General features: G+C 34.2%; 1 protein-coding gene and 1 long non-coding RNA gene across 2 annotated transcripts in view; one reads left to right on the top strand and one right to left on the bottom strand.

Moving 5' to 3' along the window:
- LOC127865679 (uncharacterized) overlaps positions 1-20,618 on the bottom strand; it is a 459,001-nt gene that overhangs the window by 324,736 nt on the left and 113,647 nt on the right. The gene's annotated exons all lie outside the window — the stretch shown is intronic.
- Positions 15,309-16,949, top strand: LOC127865721 (uncharacterized). Its single transcript, XR_008042743.1, has 2 exons — positions 15,309-15,427; positions 15,839-16,949. It is a non-coding gene; the product is annotated as an uncharacterized LOC127865721 (long non-coding RNA).

The following is a 20,618-nucleotide window of genomic DNA, read 5'->3' as shown; positions in this document are numbered from 1 at the left end:
TTTATCGAACGTCTGTAACGAACATGTTTAAGTAGTATTTTACGGTTAAAGACTTATGTTGAGATGTATGAATTCTTTTTTATGATCGTGAAAAAGTGATATTTTCCGAGATCAGCATCCCATTTTCACAGGTCTGCGATACAGACTAAACACTACACGTGTACTATGAATAAATAGCACTCGTCGCAGACTGATATTTCAAGTATTTGATTACCAAATTAGGTACTGTATTGATTTATTACAGCAAACCCTTTTCATGAAATGTTTTGGTCTATGTAGCAAACAATGCGACGCGGTTTATTTTTTAAGTGTGAAATAACGTGTTTACTAGAAGTGATTAATCATAAACAAATCATATAAAAATGAAACTTAATACTACATATACTAAGGGAAGAAAGGTGAACAGTATTTGGCCTCAGAACTTTTCGACTCTGGTTCTCTGGTCTGTAAGTAATCTTTGAATTTGTAATAGTTAATGAAATATATCCTATTAGAAAACCATTTGAATATTGTAAAGTTTGATTATCACGATTGTCTTTTATTTCTAGCAGGTGATTTTAACGCTAGAACTAAAGATTATTTAGATTTTGTCCCTGATGATAACCTTCGACATATATTTGGTAATGTCTCACATAATGGGTAGGATTTTTCAATGCATAGGAATAGCAAGGATACAAAACACAATAACAATGGTACAAAGTAAACTCATCTCTGCTGTTTGCTTGATGTCCATATTGTAAATGGTAGACTGTTTAATGACCTCGAAGGCTATTATACATGTACAGCCGGCAATGGCGCTTCCGTTGTCGACTATACCTTTGTATCCTCTGATCTTTTTAGCTTTGTTAAAGATTTTAGCATTTTAGATAGGGATGAGTGTGATCATTTTCCAATTAATTGTGAATTGCCGTTGACCATTTCTGAGAGTTAAAATTTGTCTTACGATGAAATAGAACATATATACATACAAGATCAAAGTCATAAATATTATAGGTGGCCTGACAGTAAAGCACTCAGATGTGTTGAATTAGTCTCATTAAAATTGAATTTAATATATGACAGTATCCTTATGCAAATGAACACACATAATACAAATAGTGCTGTTAATATGTTTACAAATATTTACATATCTAGCGCCTCTGGATGCGGAATGCTCATAAATCGTTCTTTGCGGTATATCCAGTCACAACCGCCGTGGTGGGCGGACTCTGAAATCTACTAAACAACGTTTATTAAGGCAGTTTAGGTTAAGCAACGACAATTTAGATCTATCATTATATAAACAATCAAAACGTGAATTTAAATCATATACACTTAGTCGTAAACTCTCTTTTTAAACGACGTTAAAGAGATAAATTAGTGAGTTCGAGAAAAAATCCACAAGAATTTTGGAATATCTTACGTAATCCAAGATCCCCACCAACGCGAGTTCCAGATGCCATATTTCACAAGAGCAATCGCATGACCATTTCTCAAATGTATGTAAAGCCCCTATAACTTCAGATGATACTGTCGATATTAATGATCTGTTCGCTGCACCTTGTGATCCAATACTTGACCTCGTGTGTGTGTGTGTGTGTGTGTGTGTGTGTGTGTGTGTGTGTGTGTGTGTGTGTGTGTGTGTGTGTGCGTGCGTGCGTGCGTGCGTGCGTGCGTGCGTGCGTGCGTGCGTGCGTGCGTGCGTGCGTGCGTGCGTGCGTGTGTGTATTCTTCACCAAGTGATAGCCCCGTTCAAACCCATTTCTCGTTAAAATGGAACAACGTGTTTTGTAACGAAACTTCTTGTTACCATCTGCAAGTATTTTATTTAAGGCAAATTTCCAGTTGAACATACAAAACAGGCAAATTTACTGTTCAAATGATAAAATTTTCGGTCATCGCCTTGAGACGGATAGTACAAAGCATATGAGGAACAAACTGGTTGAATTCATGCCAAGCCTCACACTTAGCCATGAACATAACACTAAACAAACAGTTTTAATTAACCTCATAGAATTTCAATTTAAAAACAAAGAAGAACAAAGAGAGCGTCAATAATTATCCCCCATGTAATGTAAATAATTAATTTCTAATTAAGGATATTACTTCAATGATTTTCATAAAAATAAACATTTACTTTGTATTTTGTATCAATATTACAAAGCAATATTATTTTATTCAGATGGTACGTTATTTAAAGCTTGATGTTCTTGCTTCAAATACATGCACACTAATTTTCTGTTTCGAGTAATTGAGAATCCGTGGGAATTTAAATTAGTGAAAACCATTGCACTCATAATTGCACAATTCATAATTAGGTCTACTAGCTTTACATCAGCAACTGACAAAACTCAATAATTTAAACAACTCTCCCTCCCACTGAACTCCCAGTAATTATTTCTTGGAAACCGGAAGATGTAAAAAATAAGTTATGCTGGTATTCCAAAGTCTTGTGTTTTCACAACGCATTTTTGACTGTTTCTTGGGATTTAGTTTCTCAGCGGAATCCCAACACCAATTTGACACCAGTTCACACTATTGAACATTATGAATAAACTAACGACGGTAACTTCAACACTTCACCCACGCTAATGGTGTTAGATATCAAGCGTTTTTCAACTGGCTTGGAAAGTAAAGACCAACAATTGATCAAAATCCGATTGAGATATAAGAAAACGATATTAAGCAAAAGCAAGGATAATTAACACATATTGACATTTTGACAGTTAGGAAAGGTTTTCTATTTTTTATTCTACTAGAAATGTACATGAACCGCAATACTGAAATACATGAATATTATAAGTGTAAAGCAAAACAACTTTCGCATGCCCTAATGTATTTAACACAAAAAAAAACAAATAAAAATACCGGTCTGTAAGATAAAATAGTATGGTTCTAAAATGGCTTATGGCTGAGATCTTGGTTACTGGACGCAATTTACAATAGTCAGAACCAGATTCGAAGAACCTTTATTTTGTCTGACATTAAATAAAAACTGTAAGATGTAATGCTTTTGGAGAATAAGCACTTTTAGATTCACCAAATATTGACGATTTTCCTTAGTGATTAATTTAGCAACCGCGTGGATTATTTTCAGAAACACCACCAACAACAAAACCACTATGGCATCTACACGAGCAATCTCGGTCTGTATCGTCATGGCTACAATTGTGTTGTGTAAGGTGTAAGGAGAATTTGTGCAATAAATGCGCCATTTTGATTTTTGATCGTCCAGGCAAACCTTAACCTAATGCATTCCTCTTTAACAATGGAATCCCGGATACAGAGCAGTTACGCACGTTTAATAATCAGACTACACATGTTCGAGAAGACCAGAACACGTATGGGGGATGATAGGTAAAGAACAGCGTTGAAAATCACGTTCAAGATAATGTTTTCTTGGACCACGTGTATCCGCAAAACTATTATGAAATATACCTAACATATACCATAATACCAACACAACTTTGGGAATAACTTGGATTAACTAGGATTTTTTTCTAAAAGCTGTGTTCAAAACTTGCACAAAAGTAATGGCCATCAGTTAAAAACTATTAAGAACATGTTTACTTTACATATTTCTTTGTTTGTAATCCACTCGTCATCTTTTGAGTAACTAAAGGAATCCTGAAATGAATCAGTTCTGTGTAAATATTTTGCTTTATTAATCTTTCATTTGAGCACTTCTTAGTTGAAATGTATGGACAGTACCGAAGATCGAGTGTCACTCAGACTTCCATATAAAATAATTATGTGCTGAAGTGTTAACAATTATATTTGGCAATCCATTTTCACTTTTTACTTTTGGCAACCTTGCATAGAAATGTTAATTTGTATCTCTTCCTTCCTTAATTATACTATTTTTTCCCTCAAGAATCATGCAATTAGCAGAAGAGTCATTTTTATTTCTTGATTCAATTTTGCTTGTAACTTCCTGGTACAATTAACTAGGCGTAAGCAATACTGCAGTTTTGTGTTTGTATGCTCGGCCTCAAACAGATTTGCATAGTTATATTTAGTAGGAATTCTATATATTTCTACAATCTACATTGCTTGGTTGACGTTAATATCAATTAAACGTGTGTGTGTGTGTGTTTTTTAAGTTGGAATTTGAACACTTTTAATAGCTTGAATTATGATTCCCTTTAATTTTACATATATTTATACTTCGAAGATACATCATTGCACTAATGTGAATTTCCGGTTAAGTTATTCTAGCGCCAACACAAATCACACCTAAATGTGAATTCCTGCGAGAAAAACTCGTTCTAAAAGTGGCCCTTTATTTAAGAATTCTGGATTGACACTAAGTTTTCAAAGGAGTGTATCTTATTTTAAATTAAAAGCACGTACACATTTTTATAATCTTCGATGCTCTAAAGTCTTTAAAGTCTCTTACATAATTCGGGTGTATGACGTATTTTTAACACAGACTCAATAGAAAAAAACTATTCTTGATTTAATTCCTTGGGCAACAGTTTGCAGATCATATGTCAGAATTAAAACAAGAAAAGACGGATAGTTTTCACATAAAGCTATTCGGAATCTATATAATATCAAAGCTGTTTTTTTAATTTATTATGACCACAGTTTGTAAGCAAAACAATGTATATACAATAAAGTTATGTACATGAAATGGAGACCTATAATTGGCTTGATAATAAGAACAAAAAACTGGCGAGTATGCGCCCATATCATTCAATTTAATCTGTTAATCACATTGCACAAATTCATATGATTAAATTAATTTTACATCGCAGGACATAATCTGTGCATAATAGGCTAAAATAGATATTGCAAATTATATAGAAGCCAAAATTACCCTTATGCATGATAATGTATTAATCACGATGTTACAAATAATGCAGTATGGGCAATATTCAAATAATCTTTGAATACTGGTAGTCATTAATTAATTCAGTTTCAGTCTTTAATATATATTTTTATCCTTAATGTTTTAAGCTCGCATTTAACAAAACAAATTTTGATGAGCTTTCAAAAAAATTAAATGGGACTTACTAATCGCTGGTGTAAAATGAAGAACATATTCATCTATACATTGACACTTACACTGCTATGATTTGCATAAAAATTACTATTGCATCAATACATTAGATATAGTCCTTTTTAAAACAGTTGTGTTAGTTAAATAGAGAATACTAGGTCGATGCCGAATAAAGCGAAGCTTATTTTGCGAGGCTTAGAAAATCTGAACCACGAGCCTCGGCGAGTGGTTCAGATTTTCGGGCCGAGCAAAATAAAGTTCGTTTTATTCGGCACCGACCTAGTATTCGATTTATCCCATCAATTTTATTAGTCGTCAATTATTTCATTAAAAAAATAGAATAGGAAAATAGAACTACACGGAAAATCCCAACGTTATCTTAAGCAAACATTGTTTTATTATTGTATTCGTGCCGAGCCTAATATATTACAAAAAGATCAGGCACTAACCTGTTTTTCTGTTAATCATACCTTTGAAAATAAAATGAATTATATTAAAGTAAAATCTTCTTTTCGCGGTCGTAATGTGTTACAATTTGCATGCTGCGTAAAATTGAATCGAGGCATACGGTGATATTTTTTTCTCGTTTTACACTTTTTGTGTTAATTTTTTAAGACTATTTTGCGTATGGTTACATTAGTTAGATTTTAAGCGCCGTTAAGAATGGATTAAAATTATGTTTAAGATTATTATATCTATTTATGTTAAATGTCACGTTGAAAAAAATCAATGGGATAAATAGAATACTAGGATTAGCGTTGAATAGAGAGAAGTTTGTGTTGCTCGGCTCAAACACCGAAAGCGCTCGCCAAGGCTCGAGCTCCCGGTGTTCTAAGCCACGCAACATAAACTTTTCTCTTTTCAACGCTAACCTAGTATCCTCTATATAAACATCTACAAATTCGTCAATTTAACCCATTTATGCCTAGTAGACTCTCCCTTCCTTCTAAATTGGATCTATTTATTTCCAAAATTAGGAATGTCTTGTATATTTATTTCTATATTTAGAATAAGTCTTACAGAAATTCTTTTAAGCAAACAGCGCAGAGCTAGATGAGACGCCGCATCATGGGTCTACGCTGTTTGCCAAGGCTTTTTTTCTAGACGCTAGGCATAAATGAGTTTAACTCATCCTGTTAAAAGTTTGTGTTGCGAAAAAGCGCCCTCGTACACAAGGATACTAAGTACTGATTCTAACTTGGTTTCGGACTCATTTAACACATTTAAGCTATACCATTTTATGGTGGAGTAATGCAGTTGATACCTATTAAAATAATTAACGTTTTATTAGAAATGTGCTGAGCAAAAATCATTTGTGTCAGTTTAGTGAATAAAATATGCAATGAACGGTCAGTCAAAAGCAACATACATTGTATAAACAATAAACATTTTTTTATTTCGTGAATGAACATATGTCTATGTAAGTATCATATATGTGATAATACTCATGTAAGCTTTCAAAATTGTAAATGGGTAAACATCATTTGATAAGGTTTGCAACACATATCATCTTTTCAAACGAAAAATATGATTTAACCATGCACAAATAATCCGAATGAATGCACAAATAAATAAGTTTCTGTAAAGTGTAATGTCGAAAAATATAAACACTGACTATAAAAATAAAAACATAATTTACAACTTGAGACAAAATATTTCTCTACTAAAACATCAAAACAAATGTCAAAAACGACAAAATGTATAAAACTGTATAACATGACAAGACATTGCATTCTTAAAGCTTGATTAATAATGTATATTAACACGAAGAAGAATGTAAAATACACCACAAAAAATGAGCATTAAGCTAGTTATCTAAAATCATTCCCACTAGAAGCATATATTTGCTTAAAACTATGATTGGCAAATTAACATATCTTGTTTCACCAAAACTTAATCTGAATCTGAGAAAGATTCTTTTCAGAATCAAGATTCTATATTTATTATTGCATCAAGAGTCGAGTGCAAAACTAATGCGTCCTATAAACAAAGTTGAGGGAATATAACTTGTTAAAACTAATAACATTAAATATAACGTGATATGTTTTTAAGTGATAAATATACATGGAAAACACTGCAAATATTGATCGTTTGAGCAACCCAACCCTTAGTATCCATAATACATGTACATCAGTCGTACACATTTTACTTGTGTGAATTTGTATTCTGCTAAAATCAATTGTATGCGTAAGAGCTTTAACAGTTGTTGCTTTTGTTGTTGTATCTCATTTGCACGAGCTCCAGTTATACACTCTGAAATTCCTTTTGAATCCCCGTAAAGTACGTTGGATCACATACAGGATCTTAAACGGTGCCCCTAAAGTGTTTAAAGATATTTATGATACTAATGTAGCTGATGTCCGTCCCGGTCATCTCCGCACAAGCACTGCGTTGACTGGCGGCGCTTTTTCAACTGGCATTGTTTCCCCGTGCTCGAGCACCTGGGTACGCCCTTAAATGCACCTCCTCGCGGCACAAAATCCGTGCATGACATGGTGGCAGGGTCCATTTGACACATTCGTCCCTCCGTAACCAACACAAGGGTAGCCATGACGATACAGACTAAGATTACTCGTGTAGATGCCATAGTGTTGGTGTTCTTGGTGTTGTTTCTGAAAATAATCCACACGGTTACTAAATGAATCACTACGGAAAATTGTCAATATTTGATGAAACGTAAAGTGTTCATTCTCCAAAAGCATTGCAACTTACAGTTTTTATTTAATCTCAGACAAAAAAACAGGATCTTTGAATCTGGTTTTGACCATCGTTTAATGCGTCCAGTAACCAAGATATAATTCATAAGTCATTTTAGAACCATACTTCTCTCTTTAACAAACCGGTGTTTTTATATTTTATACTTTTTTCCGTTAAATACATTAGGGCATGCGATTGTTGTGTTGCTTTACACTTATAATATTCATGTATTTCACTATTGTGGTCCATGTGCATTTCTTGTGAAATATAAAATAAAAAAAATAAAAACTTACCTTACTGTCAAAATGTCTCTCGTCGGACTATATGTTTCAATTATCGTCTTTTTTACTTTACTATCGTTTTCTTGTATCACAATTGAATTTTGAACAGTTGTTTGTTCTTTACTTTCAAAGCCAGTTGACAAACAATATATAGCACCAATCTGAAAACCCCATATCTAAAACTAATTTCCAGAATTCGTATGAGTCATTTTTTCTTCTAAGTAACAGACGCTTAACATCTTACACCATACTAATGGTGTATAAAGTCGCCGTAATATGTTAATCATCATATGTGGTATCTTGTGTCTATATTTCAGTTAAACGTTTACATTATTTACAATTGGTTTCATGTAATTTAACTGTTTGATGCATTTTCATTCGAGTTTGAAATCAAGATTCCGAGATCGATTCCTTAATTGCGAAATACATCCTTGATGACACAATAACACAACATTCTGGTCAAACTGAACGAACGGACGAAATATGTTGGAATGTATGTAAGCTCATGTTGGTGACACTCATGTATTGAAAGAACATAAATGCATTAATGTATTTGATATTTAAAAAAGGGACACACATTCAACTTAGCTTTGGTGAGGCTTCATTGTGTACATAAATACGGATGTATTCTCTCTCTCTCTCTCTCTCTTGAAATCCACGTGACCCCATTGCATAGTAACAATGCACAAGCGTGGTTGAAGTGTGGCAGTTAACGTCGTTGGTTTATTCATAATGTTCAATAGTGTTAAGTGGTGTTAAATTGGGGTTGGGATTACGCTGAGAAACTAAATTCCAAGAAACAGTCAAAATGTTGTGCGAAAACCCTCGGCTTTGGAATACCAGCATAACTTGTAATATTGTTTTTACATCTTCTGGTTTCCAAGAAATAATAACTGGGAGTGGAGTGGGATGGAAAGGTGTTTAAAATGTTGAGTTACGTCAGATGCTGACGTAAAGCTAGTAGACCAAATTATTGGTTGTGCAATTATTAGTGCCATCGTGTTCACTAATTGAAATTCTCCCGGTCAATTACTCGAAACAGTACATTATAATCTAAATTAATAGCGTTTATGTTTCTGACGCGAGAACATCAAGCTTTAAATAACGAAACTTCTGGAAACCACATTACTTTGAAATATTGATTCAAAATACCAAGTTTATGTTCAAATTTTTTTTAAAATCAATAACGTATATCCATGTAGTAATATCATTAGAGGAATTAATTATTTACACTACAATGGGCTACTTATTGACACTCTCCTTTTCTTCTTTGTTTTCAGATTGAAATTCTATGTGGTTAATTACAACTGTGTGTTTTATTTAGTGTTTTAATCCCATTTTTATACCGACATTGACGGTATAACACCCCATGAAAAAATCTAGCCTGTATCCCTCCTTGTTGAATATACCTGTCGCTTGCACGGACTACTTCTTAATCTACCATTAAATGATTTTTCATAAGAAATCTTTAGAGTCGAGAAAACTTTAGCTTTAAAATTATATGACCTTCAACCTTTAGATTTAGTCAAGAGACATAATTTTTCGCCATCCGTAAAATGAATCAGCTGATTGATGGCGTCATAAAATGGCATACTTATTGCGTCATATTCCAAAAATATGTGATGTCATTTTTTGGTGTACACGAAACTAGTATGCGATGGCTGGGAATAAAACATTGAAGACGCGCATTTTTTTCGTGGTTATGTATCCTGGTGTAATTATGAAAACGTACATATAGAGAATACACATTCGTGTAATTCGAACATTGCCATAATTCAGTTTTAGGAAACATGAGTCGAAACGTTTTTATTTGGTAAAACAAACTCATTAGAAAAGGTTCTAAGCAACAATTATTGTATCTTGAAACGGTGATAAAACTCATACAAGCGTTCATATAACGATATGGAACTCACATAATTCCTAAACAGGCGCGCGCAATTAAATTAAACGTTCGACAATTATGTCAGCGCCAAAATGAAGAAAATATAGTGTTGTTTTTTTTTATAAATTTAAACGTATATAATTATACGCATTATTGTTTGCGATCTCACAATAATGTGTCGAATAAATGCAGGCTCATGACTTGTATAAAGAACTGTTGTTAAAAATTGTTTCATAATATCAAGTTTTGCTTTTCAATTGCAACGCATATACGAGATGTAATGTGTATTTTCGATTATGAACTAAAGAATTTGGAAAATAAAAAAACACATCGTCATGGAGGCTCCAGAAAACGTCAACATATAGACATATATCAAAATCACGGCAAAAGAGGGTTAATTAAGTTGTAAATCATGAAATATGTTGTTTTTAAGTTATATTGAGAGAAGCTAAAACGGATTGTATATGTGCAGCCAGTATGTGTACCAGCTATGACCCATATGCAGCCCATATCATATGGGACTCAAATACATCCCATTTTGGGCCCATGCCTGTTCTAGATGGACAACTACTATCGGTCCCACACGCGAAACCCATAAGGGACAGATAAAGGTTGCGTGTTTGGTTTATTAGGCATTTTTATTTTATTTGGTGTTTATCATCGTATCATTTGTATCCCGCAGTCATCGTGTAAAACTATTAAATATCCTTTAGACCATATATTTAAAGGCTCTATAAATGTCACAAATCCAATTATTATGCATATCAACTGGTCTAATTTTTACCGGATTTCAGTTACTCTTGCATAAAAACTGCTAATAACACAGCTTAGGTACAACGTTGTCAAGAATTCTGGAAGATAAAACCGTTTCATAAATGGAAGAAATGTTTACATTTTTGCAACTAACGTGATGTGTAGCCTCATAGCGTTGACATATGCTAAAATAGCCGAAAGAAAATTCAATTTTAATTCTATTTTTACAACTTTTTACCAGCAGAAAGTAACTTATTAGATCACTACAAACGTTTTAACCATTTAGAAGAGACCTACTTTGTGAGTGATATCGGAAAACGTTAAAAGTCATCGTTATATTTTTGGTGACCTGAGTCACTTTCACTTTCTCTTTCACGAGTAAACAGCGATGTAAATAAACTGATTGTTTGTGAACACAATTGACTTGGAGGACACTTTATTTTGAGCTCAAAACAATTTGCATTGCTCATTTTTTTTTTATTATGTCCAATAGCATATATATATATTGTTTTTTGATAACCTTTATAAATAAAATAATAAAAAAATATTAAAAAATCTGTAAATAATTACGTATCTTCACCTTTATAGGCCTTTAAGACTTTTGTTTTATATACACTGTTTTTAGCCTTTTAATTAACTTTTTTCTCTCTTCGATTCTGTCGGTATCGCAAAATGTGTGTTATTATAGACACAGACGCACAGAACTGGACCAGAATCTTTAATTGCCAGACATGCGTAATAAAACTATGTAAAATAAATATTGGGTAAAAGGTGTGGCAAAACAGAAAATTGTCCGTAGTAGTTTTCAACCCGTTACGATTGAGTTAGTTAATAACAGATTTTTACACCAAAGCCAGAAAGCAGTTGATAGTAGATCAGTAGGTCATTTGTTAAAATATGAGTGGTATGTGTGGGTTTTTCGATATAAAATGTAGTAAATAAACGATACTACGTCACTAAATCTTGCTTGCGTATTACACAACTGTTGCAGTTCCAAACATAACCAATAGCTGAAATAAGCACTGGCGGTGTGGCTTCCAGCCACTTTCTGTTTCATTTCATTTTCATTTAATCAATAAGATGATTACTATAACCTAAACCTAGTGGCATTTTACATAAAAAAAGTTTAACCTATTGCAAAATAAACAATATTCATTCATATATTCATTCGTTCATTCATTCATTCATTCATTCATTCATTAACTCAATAAAGTCTCATAAAATCTGTAACATATAAAAACAGACATTATATATTAATGTGAAATACTAACTCTTGGCGTATGTCTTAAACGTACGGGTACTAGCTGAAACCTATTCCAGTCTTAATAATATAGTATACACAATTATTGAAGTTAAAACGTTGAGAGACATTCTCCATCAACAACAAAAAAGAAGCATTACATTTACAATTACATTACAAGACTATCAACATGTTTGTACATAACATATTTGATCAACGTATTTACAAAGAAAACTTTCTTCTCCTTCTTAAACAAGTGTAAAGGTTGTGGCACTACGATTAAACAGATCACTACACAGAATAACATAAGAATAATAATAATAATTAAGGTATGGTAGTCTACGAATAGGCATTTGCCGTATTGTATCTCCCTATTTATATTAAACGTTAATTGGGGTTTGACCACTTCGGGTAGGTTTGAGTTGACCGAAAAACAAGTACCAGTTGACCGAAAGGGGTACGAAATGAGCTTGGTTCGAGTTCACGTTTGCTGAGATTTATAGTCACGGGGAGTCTTGCCCTTTGTGTGTGTAGCTGTCTAGGGCGGGGTTGCAAGTCAAAACGAAATGAGGCGCTACAAAGCAACTCGTCCCCTTTATGACCGTGAAATACTGTCGGCACTATCTGGGAATCCTTCCAACACCACATTGTTGCGCTGTCGGAAGGGTGGTAGGCACACATGGTGACCTGTCTGTGCTTTGCCGTGCGACACCCTGGTATTTTCGTACAGTGACACGAAAAACCTTAATCTGGCTTTCTCAGAAACGCAGGCACGCGTTGATCGTACCTGACCGATCACCGAGCAGTAACATTTCTGTCTACAATGCACAAAGTCTGCTAGGGCTGGGTGGGAAGGCGACTTCTCTTGTACTAAGACAAGAGGAACGGTCAGAAGCCCGTAAAAATGCCGAGTAACACCCACTTACTTTCAAGCGTACAAGGCAAAAAAATAGTTCAAACTTTGATTTGAGGTAAAATGATAAAAAAAAACTATATGAATGACTTTCAACATTAATAGATGTTCGCTATATGGCCACAAATTGTGCTACTCAATGTTGCGTTGAACATTCATTACACTTAATAAACTTCTTTTGTTGAGACTCACAAGCAGTGGCTCGTAAACTCAAAGCAGTTACTAGTTTGTGACTGCATAAACATTTTGTACAACGGCTCGTTATACTTTTAGTTATAACTTGTCTTGCAATGAGACACATCAACCTAAATTGTTAAACGTATTAAGGCTTAAAAACTGTATACATGTATGCAGTTTTACCGTGTTTCATGACTTTCGATGTATGGTCATTAACTTTGAAATTGTGCAAAGCAGTTTTGCGGTAAGCATTCAGTTTTATCCCAATCTAAAACGTTTCGCTACACTACAAACGTTTTTGAAACTCAGCAACTCAATTGTTTGTACACAGTAAAAAGTATATCAAACAAGTTTAATTTTGATTCTGAATGCTTCTACAGAACAAAACGAAAGTTCAAATTATGAAACGACAGTAAATTAGTTGAACAAACACTGCTGGTAAGCGACTGCTCTTGTAATCATACAATAGGAACGGTCACAAGTCGATACACAAACGCTGAGTGACGCCGACTTTCAATCAGATCAAAGCAAAAGTTACACTCTGCAGCTTGTATGAAACGTGTTAGCAAAACCAAAGTAGTTCAATGCAGAACGCTTTTTCTTCTTCGGTTGAGAAGAAATCTAGGTGCAAGTCCCGGCTCTGGTTAAAACACAAATACTCGTTGCTCTGTAGCAATATTCATCATCCTATCCTTAGCCATGATGTTTACGTGTGGGAACAAATACCACTAGGCTCTATTTCGAGTTGCTGGACATGCAATTGCAATAAACCGTTAAGTTATACCAAGAACATAGGTTCTATTTCAATGTTTCGTAGCATAAGCGCAATGTCTACCTCGGAACCAAATAACCATCGATCGGTTCGATTTCTAGTTTCTGTACTCATGATTGAAATTAATAAACAAATTGCCATTGAGGACATGATTGAAATGTACCAGCAATTATTCGCTAATCGGTATGTAGCAAAACTACTTGACCAATCTATGTTATAACAAACACAGTTAAAATTGAACGTTTGAACAATCACTGATAACAGGCACGCAATAGCTATCAAATTCGGAAATGATTCATACTCCTACACAGTTAATTCTTTCGCGGGACAAAATACCCAAAGGTTCGATTTCGAGTTGCTTTCACTTACGGCATTAATGCATACATACTTAATCAAAAGTATATGAAATAAAAGTCATTATTTATCTTCCGATGGTACTGTAATTTATGGACCGACATATTTAATTTTTTTTAAACCCACTACGTTTGAATCTTCCTCGCAATCTACTTCACGTAAAATTTCTTATTTACTGTTCCGAGTAATCAATCGGGAAATTTTTATGAATGGGTCATACAACAACAATACATCAACCACTTATATAACTCAATGACCTTAACAAACAATATGCCACCCACTTCACTACCAGTAATTATCGGAAGCTAGGCGCACCAGAAAATGTCATTTAAAAAATCCGAAGTGATGTTTTATTTTTTTCAAAAAGGGTGTTGGCAAACTTCTTTTAACTTGAACTAGAAATTTAAATACCGTTTTATCAGCGGAATCCTCATTGAAGTATGAGAATGCCCAATCAAAAGCGATTGAACACAGTGACTATACTTACTACAAGGACTAAGACACTTCAATCATTTATATAAGCAATACAAATCAAAGTGGTCATGTAAGGATGTTTGTCGATGGAATACCACCGTATTGCTTTGCGCAATAAAGGCCGAACAACATGAGTTGACATTTTGTTTCTGCTTCTCAAACATACATTATTTAGTGAGTACTAAGGAGACACCCTATTATTGCGCGCGGCCCTTTAACTATGGCAAGGAACGCATAACACGCAACAAAAAGTAAAAAATAATAAAACTCATCGCCTTCGAACGGTCAGTGCAAAGCACGTAGGGTTTTATTGCTTTTTAGCTGCACCTAGAGTAATTCACAAAACGTTGAAATATACAGTTGATCTCAAGAAGGACCAAACATTTGCCTCATAGCATGGCAACATCTTTGAGTCCGTTTCATAGAAAGTACCTGTTCTTGGCGTGTTTTATATAAACGATTACTATGTTTGATTGTGGATCGAGCTTACAACTGTGCTATTTATTTTGATTTCCATTTACATGGCAGCGACAGTGAAGCCTATGACATTTAATGTAAACGTCTAACTATAATGAAATATTGATAAATCCCATGCATGTTTCACCATATCACAAATCAACAACTTGAATTGTATATACATGGATTAATAAACGCAGGCAGAATATTGCGGCCTATTGTTTAACCATTATTGTGATGGCTGTTTAATCGTCTGTTGCTGAGAAAAGTACATTACCAATCGGAGTTTCGAGAACTATTTTAAGAACTTGGGTTTCCCTATTGATAGTATATATATTTCGTCGCATTTGAAAGTATAAGACCAACAACAGTTCATACCAAAGCGGGATACACAAAACCGGAACAAAGAGAACAAGAAAAATATATAGTTGCTTTGACAGAAAGGTTAGTTGTATTTTTTATTTTTAATATTAAATTTCACAGATGTAATTAAGATACGGATACGGATAAAGCAATATAATGCATTTTCCAATCTGATTTATTGAACCAAACTAGTATTATACAAATGAACATGATTTTTTGTGAATAGAGTATGGTTCTTTAAATTGCTTTTGGATGAGATTTTATTTGTTACATGCAATTACCGGTGGCCTAAACCAGATTGGAAGTTGCGTTGTTGCTTTTTTTATCTCCGTCTTTGGTTAAACGTGTACACTTTTAAATCAACACACATAATGCGAGTTATTAACATTTTTTAAAGTTATAAGATGCGTTACAAAAACATAAATATTTTTGCTGTACCTAAATGACTTATTTTTCATAGCAATTCATATAACGTACCTTACCTTCTTGCAGAATCAGTAACAGCATTAACAGCAACCACTACCAACACAATGCTATCTACACGAACAATCCTGGTCTGCGTCGTCTTGGTGTCCGTGATGCTGTACGCAGAGGGACGCATGTGTCAAATGGACCCGGCCACCATGTCATGCACGGATGTTGTGCCGCGAGGGGGTCCGAATAAGGGCGTGTCCATGTGCTCGAAAATAGGAAAACAATGCCAATTGAAAATACGACGCAAGTCAATTCAGTGCATGTGCGGAGGGGAACCTGATGGACATCCGCTGCATTAGGATTATAAGTGGTTTAAGGTCCGAGGTATGGTCTAACGTAATAAACGCTGTTTCAAAACGGGTTTCAGAACGAATGACTGCAAATCGAATGATGGAAATATGATGGACAAGAGTTAATTGCTTAAACTGTACGGTAAATGAGGGAAATGATAGAAATGATGTTAATAAGTCACCAACAACTTGCAGGGCCGGTTTTATGTGAAATACTCTTTTGAATGACTGTAGGAATTTTTATGAACATGTCATTTTAATATGTCCTTTAAAGTCTCAACAACTGAGTCCCTGGCGGGTATGATTGTTTTTATATGAGCGCGGTGAAATGCTCATTTTCTTGTGCGAACTTTGCACCTTCCATCTTGTGAATTTCCATTGTCTTAATAGTTGTATGAATTACATACTTGTTTTGAGATACACAGTATTATTTATTTACTTTACAAGTGTGTTGGAATATTTTTTAAGGTGATACATATGATGCCTTCATACAAGATTATCGTGGTATTTATTTGTTTTGTATATGTATTGTTTTTATGTTATTTATTAAGTTTTTACATTGTGATGTTTTACTTTTTTACGTGATTTGTTATATACATTCACACTAATGATGCTGAATAAAGTGCCTTTTTACATTTCTGAATAAAATCTTACTTCCATAATCATCAACTTACGTTATATTTGCCACTTTCAAATTGAAATGCATACATTTGTATAACCGCCGACCTCTTATAATATTTAGACTTTATGTTCATTTCTAAAAACAATTAGTGTTGATCTGTAGTGTTTTATATTTTTTATATTGTTTTCGGATATTGCTGAATTAAATATTAACAAGGGGTTTGAAACTCTGTCTTGTTTTCATTCCCTTTTCAGGCGTATTCTGGGCATCGTTTAATTATTTCTCGAGATATTATTATGTTTCTTTAATTATATGAATATCAATTGGTAAAGCCTATAAATGGCATATACTTTTAGTTTCATATAAACCTGATTAAAATGTGTCAATAGATAGCTATCACACTACCGAATATTTTAACAAGAACATTGATTTCTCTGCAAAGCAATCAAAAGATCTCAAAAAGTTTTTTAACAGTTGAAAAAAAAAACACCAACATGTCGCTGTTTTATATCAGAAAATCGGTTTTCATCCGAGTTTCAAAATACATACTGCTCACCCCAAAAAATGTTTTTACCAGATCTGCTAACCTATTGGACAATTTAAAACAAATGAACGTTATAGCTAGCCTTATTGAAAGTTGTACTGATGCTGGTGCGCACATTCATCCTGAAAGTTTATAAATTCTGCATCTTCATATAAAATGTATAGTCTCGTACAAACGGGGGCAAAAAAACAAAAGTTTTTTGGTGAAAATAATTCATTTAATGATTTTTATTATAAAATACACGTACATTTGGTTAAAAAGTAGTGTGTATTGCCTAAGGAATTTTCAATTTTTACCCGAAAAGCAGTGTATATATATATATAAAATCTCTCACATCGAGCAAATAACATATTAATTATATATCACCTTAACTTCATTTGGACACAACTACACAACAAAGGGCATTAAATTTTCTCACAATGAGCAATAGAAGAAACGGGGTCTCACGCTGCATGATAGGAAGGCTTTATTTAAATATGCTGATAAGTTCTAAATTGTATACTGGATAAAATATTATTTTTGTGCCCACAATTTGTTTGTTCCCATAGGGTCTTAATCCAAGATGGCCGCAAAGATGGTGGCCCATAAACTCAGAAAATACTTTAAACAACATATACTGTCTACAATTTTGGTAAGCTTTTTCATTTAAGCAATATATGACATATTAATTTTAAAAGAAGTTTTTGATGAATTATAATACATTTAATGAAAACTAATATTAAATACAAAAAAGGCAAAAAAACTAACTAGAGTGTTTGCTTAGGACATGTTTCAATTTGTACCTTCAGTTAAGATGTTAATGATCAGCCAAACTAGATTTATATACAATAATAATATACATTTTACTAAATCATAAAAGAATTGCAAATGCAAAAATAGGGAAAAACATAATGAAAAGCCATGAAAATCTCTCACATCGAGCAAATAACACTCACTGTTGCAAGATATCACAAAAATTGTTCAATAAAAAAATCTTGTTTTGTTATGTCATTTTAACCACGAACAATGTTGTTTTATTGTGAGGGGGGGGGGGGGGGGGATTAGTGGGAAAATATGGTAAAATATGGTAAATGCTCATACCGTTTACTAAAACTCGTACATTACATAAAACATAATTGTGAGAAAATTTCAAATTGACCACAACCAAAACAAAATTCGTATGTAAATTTGAATAAATTTAATTTTACCCTTTTACGCTTGTTGTTCATCTACTTTGTATTTTTCGGTAGTTTTTGACAAAAATGATAGAATAACACGTCTGGATCTGGATCTGGATGGGTGCGTCGAAGAAACCAATTCTGGCTTTAATTCGACGGTGGTGGAGTGCGCGATTGTTACACTATTGATGTTTTAATGCATTGTCTTTGAAAATGTCAATTGTTGAAGAGTTCACAATGTCATCACTAAGTTTGTTCCAATCAATCACAGTTAAAAACAAAGAATGAATTTTTAAAGAAGACAGTTTTTGCTGGAATAGTTTCAACGCACTTGGAGTTATTGTTCACAAGGTTACACACTATGTTTTGATGGATATAGTTCTCGTATTGTTCAGCTCTTAGTGTACGTTTAGGCCTTAGTAGCTTAAGGTAGCGTTCAATGGAAATGGGCGGTACGTGCCCTTTCACCACCTTGTACAATAGTGTCAACCTTTGGGCGCGCCGTCTGTCTTGGAGTGGTGGGAGTTCCAACTTGTGTAGCATTTCTGTGACACAACCAGGCTGTCTGGAGCGGTAGTCTCTGGCTTGAACCTTGCGGCTGATCGCTGGACACCCTCTAGGCGGTCAATGTCTGTTTGGTGGAATGGGTCCCATACAACACTGGCATATTCTAGTTTGGAGCGGACTAGTGCTAAGAAGGCATTTTTGCGGAATTCTAAGGGCAGTGACTGAGATTTCGTCTTAGAAATCCAAGAGTGGAGTTAGCTCGCTTTGTTATGTTAGTGATATAAGTTTTCCATTCCATGTCTTCAAATAAGGTGATCCCAAGGTAAGGATTTTCTTGTAATCTTTTTAGGATTTCTTTGTTAATATTGTTGAAGTAACTATATTTGTGTTTTGAACTTAGAAGGTAACATTTCTTTCCGTTAATTTCCATCCCCCATTCATTGGCCCAATTTGTGATGGTTATTTGTGCAGAATGTCATGCTCTATAAATGTGTTTATAGGTCTGTAAAGGAGACAGTTATCTGCGAAAAGTCGAATCTGGGACTTCATCCTCTCTGGCAGGCCGTTGATATGACACAAAAATAGCAACGGTCCTAGTACTGTCCCTTGAGGAACTCCGAAACCCACTGGTACTTGGTCTGATTTCTCCCCGTCAACGACCACACACATTTCACGGCGGGTAAGGAAGTTCGAGATCCAGGACAGGAGGTTGCCTCGGATTCCGTAGTTTTTTTCTCAAGTTTCAGTAGCAGGCGTTGGTGTGGGACCGCGTCGAAGGCCCTACTGAAGTCCAGGATGATGGTATCGACTTGTTTATTTTGGTCATAGAAGTTAAGAAGATCGTGGGTTGTTACAACTAGTTGAGTTTCACAGTAGTTTCCAGAGCGAAAGCCGTGATTCAAGGATTCCATCCGAATTTAAAGTAAAGCTTATTTCTCCAATTTCATTGGTACCATTCCATGTCCCTGTGCGACGCAGAACGGGAAGTATGTGAATAGGCGATACCCTGTATGACAGTACCGGGCCTGGTTGTTCAAAACTTTAACGACAATTTAAGCAAACAGATGTAAATGTTTCGTTTAAGTTACGTAATGTGACTTAATTGTTAACCCTGTTGATAAATAGCACATGTGCTCAATTCCAGAGTCGATAAATTGACCGCCGCCATATTGGCTATCACGTGACCCCGCCGCAATCTTGGTACTGAAGAAGTTGACAGATAACAGCGTTCTACATGGGTGACATGTAGAACGCTGTTATCTGTCAAATTCTTAACGTAATGGTTAAGGCCGAATTTGCTGTATTTTTTTAAAAGAAATCCTTTCATATATGCCTTTTGCTTAAAACACAATTCTTTCTTTTTTGAATTTTATTATTCGAAGATAATTATAAAGGTTATTTCCGCATATAAAGTCTGAAGTAAACTTTGTGATTTTTAGCGGTAATAATTCCGGAGATGTTAATTAGCGAACTTTTTAAAGATTTATGATCGAGATATATAATTTCTTTGAAAATCAGATATCTGCCTTTTGATTAAAACATTATTGTTTCTTTATAAAAAAAAGTATATACTTCCAGATATACTCATTAAGAAAATGTGTATGATTCAATACCGAGGCAGATTTTTTTATTGAATAGTACATATCATCATAATCTTGGAGTAATCGATTTCTGGGAT

Source organism: Dreissena polymorpha, chromosome 2 (assembly GCF_020536995.1).
Source record: "Dreissena polymorpha isolate Duluth1 chromosome 2, UMN_Dpol_1.0, whole genome shotgun sequence".
NCBI lineage: Eukaryota > Metazoa > Mollusca > Bivalvia > Myida > Dreissenidae > Dreissena > Dreissena polymorpha.
The sequence above is the reverse complement of the archived record's forward strand: the minus strand, read 5'-3'. Positions and strand labels throughout refer to the sequence as shown.